We start from the raw sequence: 16,635 nt of genomic DNA, 5'->3' as shown, positions 1-16,635 counted from the left end.
CCTTGAACTAAAAATACATCCATGGAGAAAATGTATGTACTTCTTATCTTGGGAAATCTATACTACAGTGCAAATAGAACAATTTCACTTGAAAATCATAGCCAAATAGCACATTTTTGACTAAAGATTATCAATTGATTGTTAGTCATTTGTTATGTGAATTAAAAGTTTCTGAAGAGCGCTAGTAGTGTAGGGGTATCATGCAAGATTCCCATTCTTGTGACCCGGGTTAGAGTCCCGGCTAGCGCATGAAAATGTGTTTTTTGAATCCTATGACATTTTTCAAATTAATATATATTGAATCTCACTAAAAACATTACAATATTGCATTTCTCTAAGATGAGCCTCCAAGATGTCTCTATTCACCAAATTCTTAAAAAGCATAATAGTAACATTTAATCACCACAGTTAAAAAAAAATGTGCTACGGACACAAACACTAAAGACCCAATGCTGCTATTGTAAAGGCAATTACATTTCCGAATTATTTATATTTGTTCCACAAACTCTTTAGCACAATCTTCCTTGAACTAAAAATACATCCATGGAGCAAAGATATGTATTTCTTATCTTGGGAAATCTATACAACAGTGCAAATAGTACAATTTCACTTGAAAATCATAGCCAAATTGAACATTTTTGACTAAAGATCATCAATTGATTGGTAGTCATTTGTTGTGTGAATTATAGGTAGCTAAAAAGCGCTATTAAAGTAGGGGTAACATGCAAGATTCCCATTCTTGCGACCTGGGTTCGAGTCCCAGCTAGCACATAAAAGTGTGTCTTTTGAATTCTATAAAATCTGTTAAATTAATATATAATTAATCTGTATAAAAAACATAGCTTTATTGCTTTTCTCAGAGATAGTCCTTGAAGATGTCTCAATTCACAAAATTCTTAAAAAGCATAGAGGTAACATTTTCTCTCCACAGGTAAAAAAAAATGTACCAGTGATACAAACACTAAAGAGTTAAAGCTTTAATTGTGAAGTCAATTATATTTCTTAATTTTTTAAATCTGTTCCACAATGTCATTATCAAATCTTTCCTTGAAAAAAAATACATCCAAAGAGTAAATATATGTATTTCTTATTGTGGGAAACTTATAAGGCAGTGGAGATAGTACAACTTCACTTGAAAAACACAGTCACATTGCACAATTTTCACTAGAGATTAACAATTGATTGCAAGACTTCTTTTATGTGAATGTAGTTCTTTAAGAATGTGCTAGTGTAGGGGTATCATGCGAGATTATCATTCGTGCGACCTTGGTTTGAGACCCGGCTAGTGCATAATGAGTCTTTTGAATCCTATGAAATGTTTCAAATTAATATATATTGAATCTCACTAAAAACACTGCAATATTGCATTTCTCAGAGATTAGCATCCAAGATGTCTCTATTCACCAAATTCTTAAAAAGCATAGGAGTAACTCTTCCTCTCCACAGGTAAAAAAAATTGTGCTACTGGCACAAACACTAAAGTCCCAAAGCTGCTATTGTAAAGGCAATAATGTTTCCGAATTATTTATATTTGCTCCACAAACTCTTTAGCACAATCTTCCTTGAACTAAAAATACATCCATGGAGAAAATGTATGTACTTCTTATCTTGGGAAATCTATACTACAGTGCAAATAGAACAATTTCACTTGAAAATCATAGCCAAATTGCACATTTTTGACTAAAGATTATCAATTGATTGTTAGTCATTTGTTATGTGAATTAAAAGTTTCTGAAGAGCGCTAGTAGTGTAGGGGTATCATGCAAGATTCCCATTCTTGTGACCCGGGTTAGAGTCCCGGCTAGCGCATGAAAATGTGTTTTTTGAATCCTATGACATTTTTCAAATTAATATATATTGAATCTCACTAAAAACATTACAATATTGCATTTCTCTAAGATGAGCCTCCAAGATGTCTCTATTCACCAAATTCTTAAAAAGCATAATAGTAACATTTCCTCTCCACAGGTAAAAAAAATGTGCTACGGACACAAACACTAAAGACCCAATGCTGCTATTGTAAAGGCAATTACATTTCCGAATTATTTATATTTGTTCCACAAACTCTTTAGCACAATCTTCCTTGAACTAAAAATACATCCATGGAGCAAAGATATGTATTTCTTATCTTGGGAAATCTATACAACAGTGCAAATAGTACAATTTCACTTGAAAATCTTAGCCAAATTGAAAATTTTTGACTAAAGATCATCAATTCATTGTTAGTCATTTGTTGTGTGAATTATAGGTAGCTAAAAAGCGCTAGTAGTGTAGGGGTGTCATGCAAGATTCCCATTCTTGCGACCCGGGTTCGAGTCCCGGTTAGCGCATGAAAATGTGTTTTTTGAATCCTATGACATTTTTCAAATTAATATATATTAAATCTCACTAAAAACATTACAATATTGTATTTATCAAAGATGAGTCTCCAAGATGTCTCTATTCACCAAATTCTTAAAAAGCATAATAGTAACATTTCCTCTCCACAGGTAAAAAAAAAGTGCTACGGACACAAACACTAAAGACCCAAAGCTGCTATTGTAAAGTCAATTACATTTCCGAATTAACTACATTTGTTCCACAAACTCTTTAGCACAATCTTCCTTGAACTAAATATACATCCATGGAGCAAAGATATGTATTTCTTGTCTTGGGAAATCTATACAACAGTGCAAATAGTACAATTTCACTTGAAAATCTTAGCCAAATTGAAAATTTTTGACTAAAGATCATCAATTCATTGTTAGTCATTTGTTGTGTGAATTATAGGTAGCTAAAAAGCGCTAGTAAAGTAGGGGTAACATGCAAGATTCCCATTCTTGCGACCTGGGTTCGAGTCCCAGCTAGCACATAAAAGTGTGTCTTTTGAATTCTATAAAATCTGTTAAATTAATATATAATTAATCTGTATAAAAAACATAGCTTTATTGCTTTTCTCAGAGATAGTCCTTGAAGATGTCTCAATTCACAAAATTCTTAAAAAGCATAGAGGTAACATTTTCTCTCCACAGGTAAAAAAAAATGTACCAGTGATACAAACACTAAAGAGTTAAAGCTTTAATTGTGAAGTCAATTATATTTCTTAATTTTTTAAATCTGTTCCACAATGTCATTATCAAATCTTTCCTTGAAAAAAAATACATCCAAAGAGTAAATATATGTATTTCTTATTGTGGGAAACTTATAAGGCAGTGGAGATAGTACAACTTCACTTGAAAAACACAGTCACATTGCACAATTTTCACTAGAGATTAACAATTGATTGCAAGACTTCTTTTATGTGAATGTAGTTCTTTAAGAATGTGCTAGTATAGGGGTATCATGCAAGATTATCATTCGTGCGACCTTGGTTTGAGACACGGCTAGTGCATAATGTGTCTTTTGAATCCTATGAAATGTTTCAAATTAATATATATTGAATCTCACTAAAAACACTGCAATATTGCATTTCTCAGAGATTAGCATCCAAGATGTCTCTAGTCACCAAATTCTTAAAAAGCATAGAAGTAACACTTGCTCTCCACAGGTAAAAAAATTGTGCTACTGGCACAAACACTAAAGTCCCAAAGCTGCTATTGTAAAGGCAATAACATTTCCGAATTATTTGTATTTTCTCCACTAACTCTTTAGCACAATCCTCCTTGAACTAAAAATACATCCATGGAGAAAATGTATGTACTTCTTATCTTGGGAAATCTATACAACAGTGCAAATAGTACAATTTCACTTGAAAATCATAGCCAAATTGCACATTTTTGACTAAAGATTATCAATTGATTGTTAGTCATTTGTCATTTGAATTAAAAGTTTCTAAAGAGCGCTAGTAGTGTAGGGGTATCAAGCAAGATTCCCATTCTTGTGACCCGGTTAGAGTCCCGGCTAGCGCATGAAAATGTGTTTTTTGAATCCTATGACATTTTTCAAATGAATATATATTGAATCTCACTAAAAACATTACAATATTGCATTTCTCAAAGATGAGCCTCCAAGATGTCTCTATTCACCAAATTCTTAAAAAGCATAATAGTAACATTTCCTCTCCACAGGTAAAAAAAAAGTGCTACGGACACAAACACTAAAGACCCAAAGCTGCTATTGTAAAGGCAATTACATTTCCGAATTAACTACATTTGTTCCAAAAACTCTTTAGCACAATCTTCCTTGAACTAAAAATACATCCATGGAGCAAAGATATGTATTTCTTATCTTGGGAAATCTATACAACAGTGCAAATAGTACAATTTCACTTGAAAATCATAGCCAAATTGAACATTTTTGACTAAAGATCATCAATTGATTGTTAGTCATTTGTTGTGTGAATTGTAGGTAGCTAAAAAGCGCTAATTATTGTAGGGGTATCATGCAAGATTCCCATTTTTGCGACCTGGGTTCGAGTCCCAGCTAGCACATAAAAGTGTGTCTTTTGAATTCTATAAAATCTGTTAAATTAATATATAATTAATCTGTATAAAAAACATAGCTTTATTGCTTTTCTCAGAGATAGTCCTTGAAGATGTTTCAATTCACAAAATTCTTAAAAAGCATAGAGGTAACATTTTCTCTCCACAGGTAAATAAAATGTACCAGTGATACAAACACTAAAGAGTTAAAGCTTTAATTGTGAAGTCAATTATATTTCTTAATTTTTTAAATCTGCTCCACAATGTCATTATCAAATCTTTCCTTGAAAAAAAATACATCCAAAGAGTAAATATATGTATTTCTTATTGTGGGAAACTTATAAGGCAGTGGAGATAGTACAACTTCACTTGAAAAACACAGTCACATTGCACAATTTTCACTAGAGATTAACAATTGATTGCAAGACTTCTTTTATGTGAATGTAGTTCTTTAAGAATGTGCTAGTGTAGGGGTATCATGCAAGATTATCATTCGTGCGACCTTGGTTTGAGACCCGGCTAGTGCATAATGAGTCTTTTGAATCCTATGAAATGTTTCAAATTAATATATATTGAATCTCACTAAAACACTGCAATATTGCATTTCTCAGAGATTAGCATCCAAGATGTCTCTATTCACCAAATTCTTAAAAAGCATAGAAGTAACTCTTCCTCTCCACAGGTAAAAAAATTGTGCTACTGGCACAAACACTAAAGTCCCAAAGCTGCTATTGTAAAGGCAATAACATTTCCGAATTATTTATATTTGCTCCACAAACTCTTTAGCACAATCTTCCTTGAACTAAAAATACATCCATGGAGAAAATATATGTACTACTTATCTTGGGAAATCTATACTACAGTGCAAATAGAACAATTTCACGTGAAAATCATAGCCAAATTGCACATTTTTGACTAAAGATTATCAATTGATTGTTAGTCATTTGTTATGTGAATTAAAAGTTTCTGAAGAGCGCTAGTAGTGTAGGGGTATCATGCAAGATTCCCATTCTTGTGACCCGGGTTAGAGTCTCGGCTAGCGCATGAAAATGTGTTTTTTGAATCCTATGACATTTTTCAAATTAATATATATTGAATCTCACTAAAAACATTACAATATTGCATTTCTCTAAGATGAGCCTCCAAGATGTCTCTATTCACCAAATTCTTAAAAAGCATAATAGTAACATTTCCTCTCCACAGGTAAAAAAAAAGTGCTACGGACACAAACACTAAAGACCCAAAGCTGCAATTGTAAAGGCAATTACATTTCCGAATTAACTACATTTGTTCCAAAAACTCTTTAGCACAATCTTCCTTGAACTAAAAATACATCCATGGAGCAAAGATATGTATTTCTTATCTTGGGAAATCTATACAACAGTGCAAATAGTACAATTTCACTTGAAAATCATAGCCAAATTGAACATTTTTGACTAAAGATCATCAATTGATTGTTAGTCATTTGTTGTGTGAATTATAGGTAGCTAAAAAGCGCTAGTAGTGTAGGGGTGTCATGCAAGATTCCCATTCTTGCGTCCCGGGTTCGAGTCCCGGTTAGCGCATGAAAATGTGTTTTTTGAATCCTATGACATTTTTCAAATTAATATATATTGAATCTCACTAAAAACATTACAATATTGCATTTATCAAAGATGAGTCTCCAAGATGTCTCTATTCACCAAATTCTTAAAAAGCATAATAGTAACATTTCCTCTCCACAGGTAAAAAAAAAGTGCTACGGACACAAACACTAAAGACCCAAAGCTGCTATTGTAAAGGCAATTACATTTCCGAATTAACTACATTTGTTCCACAAACTCTTTAGCACAATCTTCCTTGAACTAAAAATACATCCATGGAGCAAAGATATGTATTTCTTATCTTGGGAAATCTATACAACAGTGCAAATAGTACAATTTCACTTGAAAATCATAGCCAAATTGAACATTTTTGACTAAAGATCATCAATTGATTGTTAGTCATTTGTTGTGTGAATTATAGGTAGCTAAAAAGCGCTAGTAAAGTAGGGGTAACATGCAAGATTCCCATTCTTGCGACCTGGGTTCGAGTCCCAGCTAGCGCATAAAAGTGTGTCTTTTGAATTCTATAAAATCTGTTAAATTAATATATAATTAATCTGTATAAAAAACATAGCTTTATTGCTTTTCTCAGAGATAGTCCTTGAAGATGTCTCAATTCACAAAATTCTTAAAAAGCATAGAGGTAACATTTTCTCTCCACAGGTAAAAAAAAATGTACCAGTGATACAAACACTAAAGAGTTAAAGCTTTAATTGTGAAGTCAATTATATTTCTTAATTTTTTACATCTGCTCCACAATGTCATTATCAAATCTTTCCTTGAAAAAAAATACATCCAAAGAGTAAATATATGTATTTCTTATTGTGGGAAACTTATAAGGCAGTGGAGATAGTACAACTTCACTTGAAAAACACAGTCACATTGCACAATTTTCACTAGAGATTAACAATTGATTGCAAGACTTATTTTATGTGAATGTAGTTCTTTAAGAATGTGCTAGTGTAGGGGTATCATGCAAGATTATCATTCGTGCGACCTTGGTTTGAGACCCGGCTAGTGCATAATGTGTCTTTTGAATCCTATGAAATGTTTCAAATTAATATATATTGAATCTCACTAAAAACACTGCAATATTGCATTTCTCAGAGATTAGCATCCAAGATGTCTCTAGTCACCAAATTCTTAAAAAGCATAGAAGTAACACTTCCTCTCCACAGGTAAAAAAATTGAGCTACTGGCACAAACACTAAAGTCCCAAAGCTGCTATTGTAAAGGCAATAACATTTCCGAATTATTTGTATTTGCTCCACTAACTCTTTAGCACAATCCTCCTTGAACTAAAAATACATCCATGGAGAAAATGTATGTACTTCTTATCTTGGGAAATCTATACAACAGTGCAAATAGTACAATTTCACTTGAAAATCATAGCCAAATTGCACATTTTTGACTAAAGATTATCAATTGATTGTTAGTCATTTGTTATGTGAATTAAAAGTTTCTAAAGAGCGCTAGTAGTGTAGGGGTATCAAGCAAGATTCCCATTCTTCTGACCCGGTTAGAGTCCCGGCTAGCGCATGAAAATGTGTTTTTTGAATCCTATGACATTTTTCAAATGAATATATATTGAATCTCACTAAAAACATTACAATATTGCATTTCTCAAAGATGAGCCTCCAAGATGTCTCTATTCACCAAATTCTTAAAAAGCATAATAGTAACATTTCCTCTCCACAGGTAAAAAAAAAGTGCTACGGACACAAACACTAAAGACCCAAAGCTGCTATTGTAAAGGCAATTACATTTCCGAATTAACTACATTTGTTCCAAAAACTCTTTAGCACAATCTTCCTTGAACTAAAAATACATCCATGGAGCAAAGATATGTATTTCTTATCTTGGGAAATCTATACAACAGTGCAAATAGTACAATTTCACTTGAAAATCATTGCGAAATTGAACATTTTTGACTAAAGATCATCAATTGATTGTTAGTCATTTGTTGTGTGAATTGTAGGTAGCTAAAAAGCGCTAGTAGTGTAGGGTTATCATGCAAGATTCCCATTTTTGCGACCTGGGTTCGAGTCCCAGCTAGCACATAAAAGTGTGTCTTTTGAATTCTATAAAATCTGTTAAATTAATATATAATTAATCTGTATAAAAAACATAGCTTTATTGCTTTTCTCAGAGATAGTCCTTGAAGATGTCTCAATTCACAAAATTCTTAAAAAGCATAGAGGTAACATTTTCTCTCCACAGGTAAAAAAAATATACCAGTGATACAAACACTAAAGAGTTAAAGCTTTAATTGTGAAGTCAATTATATTTCTTAATTTTTTACATCTGCTCCACAATGTCATTATCAAGTCTTTCCTTGAAAAAAAATACATCCAAAGAGTAAATATATGTATTTCTTATTGTGGGAAACTTATAAGGCAGTGGAGATAGTTCAACTTCACTTGAAAAACACAGTCACATTGCACAATTTTCACTAGAGATTAACAATTGATTGCAAGACTTCTTTTATGTGAATGTAGTTCTTTAAGAATGTGCTAGTGTAGGGGTATCATGCAAGATTATCATTCGTGCGAACTTGGTTTGAGACCCGGCTAGTGCATAATGTGTCTTTTGAATCCTATGAAATGTTTCAAATTAATATATATTGAATCTCACTAAAAACACTGCAATATTGCATTTCTCAGAGATTAGCATCCAAGATGTCTCTATTCACCAAATTCTTAAAAAGCATAGAAGTAACACTTCCTCTCCACAGGTAAAAAAAATTGTGCTACTGGCACAAACACTAAAGTCCCAAAGCTGCTATTGTAAAGGCAATAACATTTCCGAATTATTTATATTTGCTCCACAAACTCTTTAGCACAATCTTCCTTGAACTAAAAATACATCCATGGAGAAAATGTATGTACTTCTTATCTTGGGAAATCTATACTACAGTGCAAATAGTACAATTTCACTTGAAAATCATAGCCAAATTGAACATTTTTGACTAAAGATTATCAATTGATTGTTAGTCATTTGTTATGTGAATTAAAAGTTTCTAAAGAGCGCTAGTAGTGTAGGGGTATCATGCAAGATTCCCATTCTTGTGACCCGGGTTAGAGTCCCGGCTAGCGCATGAAAATGTGTTTTTTGAATCCTATGACATTTTTCAAATTAATATATGTTGAATCTCACTAAAAACATTACAATATTGCATTTCTCAAAGATGAGCTTCTAAGATGTCTCTATTCACCAAATTCTTGAAAAGCATAATAGTAACATTTCCTCTCCACAGGTAAAAAAAAAGTGCTACGGACACAAACACTAAAGACCCAAAGCTGCTATTGTAAAGGCAATTACATTTCCGAATTAACTACATTTGTTCCACAAACTCTTTAGCACAATCTTCCTTGAACTAAAAATACATCCATGGAGCAAAGATATGTATTTCTTATCTTGGGAAATCTATACAACAGTGCAAATAGTACAATTTCACTTGAAAATCATAGCCAAATTGAACATTTTTGACTAAAGATCATCAATTGATTGTTAGTCATTTGATGTGTGAATTATAGATAGCTAAAAAGCGCTAGTAGTGTAGGGGTATCATGCAAGATTCCCATTCTTGCAACCTGGGTTCGAGTCCCAGCTAGCGCATAAAAGTGTGTCTTTTGAATTCTATAAAATCTGTTAAATTAATATATAATTAATCTGTATAAAAAACATAGCTTTATTGCTTTTCTCAGAGATAGTCCTTGAAGATGTCTCAATTCACAAAATTCTTAAAAAGCATAGAGGTAACATTTTCTCTCCACAGGTAAAAAAAATATACCAGTGATACAAACACTAAAGAGTTAAAGCTTTAATTGTGAAGTCAATTATATTTTTTAATTTTTTACATCTGCTCCACAATGTCATTATCAAATCTTTCCTTGAAAAAAAATACATCCAAAGAGTAAATATATGTATTTCTTATTGTGGGAAACTTATAAGGCAGTGGAGATAGTTCAACTTCACTTGAAAAACACAGTCACATTGCACAATTTTCACTAGAGATTAACAATTGATTGCAAGACTTCTTTTATGTGAATGTAGTTCTTTAAGAATGTGCTAGTGTAGGGGTATCATGCAAGATTATCATTCGTGCGACCTTGGTTTGAGACCTGGCTAGTGCATAATGTGTCTTTTGAATCCTATGTAATGTTTCAAATTAATATATATTGAATCTCACTAAAAACACTGCAATATTGCATTTCTCAGAGATTAGCATCCAAGATGTCTCTATTCACCAATTTCTTAAAAAGCATAGAAGTAACACTTCCTCTCCACAGGTAAAAAAAATTGTGCTACTGGCACAAACACTAAAGTCCCAAAGCTGCTATTGTAAAGGCAATAACATTTCCGAATTATTTATATTTGCTCCACTAACTCTTTAGCACAATCTTCCTTGAACTAAAAATACATCCATGGAGAAAATGTATGTACTTCTTATCTTGGGAAATCTATACTACAGTGCAAATAGTACAATTTCACTTGAAAATCATAGCCAAATTGAACATTTTTGACTAAAGATTATCAATTGATTGTTAGTCATTTGTTATGTGAATTAAAAGTTTCTAAAGAGTGCTAGTAGTGTAGGGGTATCATGCAAGAATCCCATTCTTGTGACCCGGGTTAGAGTCCCGGCTAGTGCATGAAAATGTGTTTTTTGAATCCTATGACATTTTTCAAATTAATATATATTGAATCTCACTAAAAACATTACAATATTGCATTTCTCTAAGATGAGCCTCCAAGATGTCTCTATTCACCAAATTCTTAAAAAGCATAATAGTAACATTTCCTCTCCACAGGTAAAAAAAAAGTGCTACGGACACAAACACTAAAGACCCAAAGCTGCAATTGTAAAGGCAATTACATTTCCGAATTAACTACATTTGTTCCAAAAACTCTTTAGCACAATCTTCCTTGAACTAAAAATACATCCATGGAGCAAAGATATGTATTTCTTATCTTGGGAAATCTATACAACAGTGCAAATAGTACAATTTCACTTGAAAATCATAGCCAAATTGAACATTTTTGACTAAAGATCATCAATTGATTGTTAGTCATTTGTTGTGTGAATTATAGGTAGCTAAAAAGCGCTAGTAGTGTAGGGGTGTCATGCAAGATTCCCATTCTTGCGTCCCGGGTTCGAGTCCCGGTTAGCGCATGAAAATGTGTTTTTTGAATCCTATGACATTTTTCAAATTAATATATATTGAATCTCACTAAAAACATTACAATATTGCATTTATCAAAGATGAGTCTCCAAGATGTCTCTATTCACCAAATTCTTAAAAAGCATAATAGTAACATTTCCTCTCCACAGGTAAAAAAAAAGTGCTACGGACACAAACACTAAAGACCCAAAGCTGCTATTGTAAAGGCAATTACATTTCCGAATTAACTACATTTGTTCCACAAACTCTTTAGCACAATCTTCCTTGAACTAAAAATACATCCATGGAGCTAAGATATGTATTTCTTATCTTGGGAAATCTATACAACAGTGCAAATAGTACAATTTCACTTGAAAATCATAGCCAAATTGAACATTTTTGACTAAAGATCATCAATTGATTGTTAGTCATTTGTTGTGTGAATTATAGGTAGCTAAAAAGCGCTAGTAAAGTAGGGGTAACATGCAAGATTCCCATTCTTGCGACCTGGGTTCGAGTCCCAGCTAGCGCATAAAAGTGTGTCTTTTGAATTCTATAAAATCTGTTAAATTAATATATAATTAATCTGTATAAAAAACATAGCTTTATTGCTTTTCTCAGAGATAGTCCTTGAAGATGTCTCAATTCACAAAATTCTTAAAAAGCATAGAGGTAACATTTTCTCTCCACAGGTAAAAAAAAATGTACCAGTGATACAAACACTAAAGAGTTAAAGCTTTAATTGTGAAGTCAATTATATTTCTTAATTTTTTACATCTGCTCCACAATGTCATTATCAAATCTTTCCTTGAAAAAAAATACATCCAAAGAGTAAATATATGTATTTCTTATTGTGGGAAACTTATAAGGCAGTGGAGATAGTACAACTTCACTTGAAAAACACAGTCACATTGCACAATTTTCACTAGAGATTAACAATTGATTGCAAGACTTATTTTATGTGAATGTAGTTCTTTAAGAATGTGCTAGTGTAGGGGTATCATGCAAGATTATCATTCGTGCGACCTTGGTTTGAGACCCGGCTAGTGCATAATGTGTCTTTTGAATCCTATGAAATGTTTCAAATTAATATATATTGAATCTCACTAAAAACACTGCAATATTGCATTTCTCAGAGATTAGCATCCAAGATGTCTCTAGTCACCAAATTCTTAAAAAGCATAGAAGTAACACTTCCTCTCCACAGGTAAAAAAATTGAGCTACTGGCACAAACACTAAAGTCCCAAAGCTGCTATTGTAAAGGCAATAACATTTCCGAATTATTTGTATTTGCTCCACTAACTCTTTAGCACAATCCTCCTTGAACTAAAAATACATCCATGGAGAAAATGTATGTACTTCTTATCTTGGGAAATCTATACAACAGTGCAAATAGTACAATTTCACTTGAAAATCATAGCCAAATTGCACATTTTTGACTAAAGATTATCAATTGATTGTTAGTCATTTGTTATGTGAATTAAAAGTTTCTAAAGAGCGCTAGTAGTGTAGGGGTATCAAGCAAGATTCCCATTCTTCTGACCCGGTTAGAGTCCCGGCTAGCGCATGAAAATGTGTTTTTTGAATCCTATGACATTTTTCAAATGAATATATATTGAATCTCACTAAAAACATTACAATATTGCATTTCTCAAAGATGAGCCTCCAAGATGTCTCTATTCACCAAATTCTTAAAAAGCATAATAGTAACATTTCCTCTCCACAGGTAAAAAAAAAGTGCTACGGACACAAACACTAAAGACCCAAAGCTGCTATTGTAAAGGCAATTACATTTCCGAATTAACTACATTTGTTCCAAAAACTCTTTAGCACAATCTTCCTTGAACTAAAAATACATCCATGGAGCAAAGATATGTATTTCTTATCTTGGGAAATCTATACAACAGTGCAAATAGTACAATTTCACTTGAAAATCATTGCGAAATTGAACATTTTTGACTAAAGATCATCAATTGATTGTTAGTCATTTGTAGTGTGAATTGTAGGTAACTAAAAAGCGCTAGTAGTGTAGGGTTATCATGCAAGATTCCCATTTTTGCGACCTGGGTTCGAGTCCCAGCTAGCACATAAAAGTGTGTCTTTTGAATTCTATAAAATCTGTTAAATTAATATATAATTAATCTGTATAAAAAACATAGCTTTATTGCTTTTCTCAGAGATAGTCCTTGAAGATGTCTCAATTCACAAAATTCTTAAAAAGCATAGAGGTAACATTTTCTCTCCACAGGTAAAAAAAATATACCAGTGATACAAACACTAAAGAGATAAAGCTTTAATTGTGAAGTCAATTATATTTCTTAATTTTTTACATCTGCTCCACAATGTCATTATCAAGTCTTTCCTTGAAAAAAAATACATCCAAAGAGTAAATATATGTATTTCTTATTGTGGGAAACTTATAAGGCAGTGGAGATAGTTCAACTTCACTTGAAAAACACAGTCACATTGCACAATTTTCACTAGAGATTAACAATTGATTGCAAGACTTCTTTTATGTGAATGTAGTTCTTTAAGAATGTGCTAGTGTAGGGGTATCATGCAAGATTATCATTCGTGCGAACTTGGTTTGAGACCCGGCTAGTGCATAATGTGTCTTTTGAATCCTATGAAATGTTTCAAATTAATATATATTGAATCTCACTAAAAACACTGCAATATTGCATTTCTCAGAGATTAGCATCCAAGATGTCTCTATTCACCAAATTCTTAAAAAGCATAGAAGTAACACTTCCTCTCCACAGGTAAAAAAAATTGTGCTACTGGCACAAACACTAAAGTCCCAAAGCTGCTATTGTAAAGGCAATAACATTTCCGAATTATTTATATTTGCTCCACAAACTCTTTAGCACAATCTTCCTTGAACTAAAAATACATCCATGGAGAAAATGTATGTACTTCTTATCTTGGGAAATCTATACTACAGTGCAAATAGTACAATTTCACTTGAAAATCATAGCCAAATTGAACATTTTTGACTAAAGATTATCAATTGATTGTTAGTCATTTGTTATGTGAATTAAAAGTTTCTAAAGAGCGCTAGTAGTGTAGGGGTATCATGCAAGATTCCCATTCTTGTGACCCGGGTTAGAGTCCCGGCTAGCGCATGAAAATGTGTTTTTTGAATCCTATGACATTTTTCAAATTAATATATGTTGAATCTCACTAAAAACATTACAATATTGCATTTCTCAAAGATGAGCTTCTAAGATGTCTCTATTCACCAAATTCTTGAAAAGCATAATAGTAACATTTCCTCTCCACAGGTAAAAAAAAAGTGCTACGGACACAAACACTAAAGACCCAAAGCTGCTATTGTAAAGGCAATTACATTTCCGAATTAACTACATTTGTTCCACAAACTCTTTAGCACAATGTTCCTTGAACTAAAAATACATCCATGGAGCAAAGATATGTATTTCTTATCTTGGGAAATCTATACAACAGTGCAAATAGTACAATTTCACTTGAAAATCATAGCCAAATTGAACATTTTTGACTAAAGATCATCAATTGATTGTTAGTCATTTGATGTGTGAATTATAGGTAGCTAAAAAGCGCTAGTAGTGTAGGGGTATCATGCAAGATTCCCATTCTTGCAACCTGGGTTCGAGTCCCAGCTAGCGCATAAAAGTGTGTCTTTTGAATTCTATAAAATCTGTTAAATTAATATATAATTAATCTGTATAAAAAACATAGCTTTATTGCTTTTCTCAGAGATAGTCCTTGAAGATGTCTCAATTCACAAAATTCTTAAAAAGCATAGAGGTAACATTTTCTCTCCACAGGTAAAAAAAATATACCAGTGATACAAACACTAAAGAGTTAAAGCTTTAATTGTGAAGTCAATTATATTTTTTAATTTTTTACATCTGCTCCACAATGTCATTATCAAATCTTTCCTTGAAAAAAAATACATCCAAAGAGTAAATATATGTATTTCTTATTGTGGGAAACTTATAAGGCAGTGGAGATAGTTCAACTTCACTTGAAAAACACAGTCACATTGCACAATTTTCACTAGAGATTAACAATTGATTGCAAGACTTCTTTTATGTGAATGTAGTTCTTTAAGAATGTGCTAGTGTAGGGGTATCATGCAAGATTATCATTCGTGCGACCTTGGTTTGAGACCTGGCTAGTGCATAATGTGTCTTTTGAATCCTATGTAATGTTTCAAATTAATATATATTGAATCTCACTAAAAACACTGCAATATTGCATTTCTCAGAGATTAGCATCCAAGATGTCTCTATTCACCAATTTCTTAAAAAGCATAGAAGTAACACTTCCTCTCCACAGGTAAAAAAAATTGTGCTACTGGCACAAACACTAAAGTCCCAAAGCTGCTATTGTAAAGGCAATAACATTTCCGAATTATTTATATTTGCTCCACTAACTCTTTAGCACAATCTTCCTTGAACTAAAAATACATCCATGGAGAAAATGTATGTACTTCTTATCTTGGGAAATCTATACTACAGTGCAAATAGTACAATTTCACTTGAAAATCATAGCCAAATTGAACATTTTTGACTAAAGATTATCAATTGATTGTTAGTCATTTGTTATGTGAATTAAAAGTTTCTAAAGAGTGCTAGTAGTGTAGGGGTATCATGCAAGATTCCCATTCTTGTGACCCGGGTTAGAGTCCCGGCTAGCGCATGAAAATGTGTTTTTTGAATCCTATGACATTTTTCAAATTAATATATATTGAATCTCACTAAAAACATTACAATATTGCATTTATCAAAGATGAGCCTCCAAGATGTCTCTATTCACCAAATTCTTAAAAAGCATAATAGTAACATTTCCTCTCCACAGGTAAAAAAAAAAGTGCTACGGACACAAACACTAAAGACCCAAAGCTGCTATTGTAAAGGCAATTACATTTCCGAATTAACTACATTTGTTCCACAAACTCTTTAGCACAATCTTCCTTGAACTAAAAATACATCCATGGAGCAAAGATATGTATTTCTTATCTTGGGAAATTTATGCAACAGTGCAAATAGTACAATTTCACTTGAAAATCATAGCCAAATTGAAAATTTTTGACTAAAGATCATCAATTGATTGTTAGTCATTTGTTGTGTGAATTATAGGTAGCTAAAAAGCGCTAGTAAAGTAGCGGTAACATGCAAGATTCCCATTCTTGCGACCTGGGTTCGAGTCCCAGCTAGCACATAAAAGTGTGTCTTTTGAATTCTATAAAATCTGTTAAATTAATATATAATTAATCTGTATAAAAAACATAGCTTTATTGCTTTTCTCAGAGATAGTCCTTGAAGATGTCTCAATTCACAAAATTCTTAAAAAGCATAGAGGTAACATTTTCTCTCCACAGGTAAAAAAAATGTACCAGTGATACCAACACTAAAGAGTTAAAGCTTTAATTGTGAAGTCAATTATATTTCTTAATTTTTTACATCTGCTCCACAATGTCATTATCAAATCTTTCCTTGAAA

At 32.4% G+C, this 16,635-nt stretch overlaps 7 non-coding genes across 7 annotated transcripts; all 7 read left to right on the top strand.

Moving 5' to 3' along the window:
• The first annotated feature begins 178 nt into the window (after positions 1–178).
• On the top strand, positions 179–249 carry TRNAG-CCC (transfer RNA glycine (anticodon CCC)). Its single transcript has one exon. It is a non-coding gene; the product is annotated as a tRNA-Gly (tRNA).
• Positions 250–1,738: 1,489 nt separating this feature from the next.
• On the top strand, positions 1,739–1,809 carry TRNAG-CCC (transfer RNA glycine (anticodon CCC)). Its single transcript has one exon. It is a non-coding gene; the product is annotated as a tRNA-Gly (tRNA).
• Positions 1,810–9,009: 7,200 nt separating this feature from the next.
• On the top strand, positions 9,010–9,080 carry TRNAG-CCC (transfer RNA glycine (anticodon CCC)). The gene has a single exon. It is a non-coding gene; the product is annotated as a tRNA-Gly (tRNA).
• Positions 9,081–9,530: 450 nt separating this feature from the next.
• On the top strand, positions 9,531–9,601 carry TRNAG-CCC (transfer RNA glycine (anticodon CCC)). Its single transcript has one exon. It is a non-coding gene; the product is annotated as a tRNA-Gly (tRNA).
• Positions 9,602–14,203: 4,602 nt separating this feature from the next.
• On the top strand, positions 14,204–14,274 carry TRNAG-CCC (transfer RNA glycine (anticodon CCC)). The gene has a single exon. It is a non-coding gene; the product is annotated as a tRNA-Gly (tRNA).
• A 450-nt stretch (positions 14,275–14,724) lies between these two features.
• TRNAG-CCC (transfer RNA glycine (anticodon CCC)) lies at positions 14,725–14,795 on the top strand. Its single transcript has one exon. It is a non-coding gene; the product is annotated as a tRNA-Gly (tRNA).
• Positions 14,796–15,761: 966 nt separating this feature from the next.
• On the top strand, positions 15,762–15,832 carry TRNAG-CCC (transfer RNA glycine (anticodon CCC)). Its single transcript has one exon. It is a non-coding gene; the product is annotated as a tRNA-Gly (tRNA).
• The last annotated feature ends 803 nt before the right edge of the window (positions 15,833–16,635 follow it).

Source organism: Taudactylus pleione, unplaced genomic scaffold (assembly GCF_031769625.1).
Source record: "Taudactylus pleione unplaced genomic scaffold, aTauple2 ptg000497l, whole genome shotgun sequence".
In the NCBI taxonomy this organism is placed as follows: Eukaryota; Metazoa; Chordata; class Amphibia; order Anura; family Myobatrachidae; genus Taudactylus; species Taudactylus pleione.
Note: the sequence above shows the minus strand (reverse complement) of the source record. Positions and strands in the feature narration are given on the sequence as shown.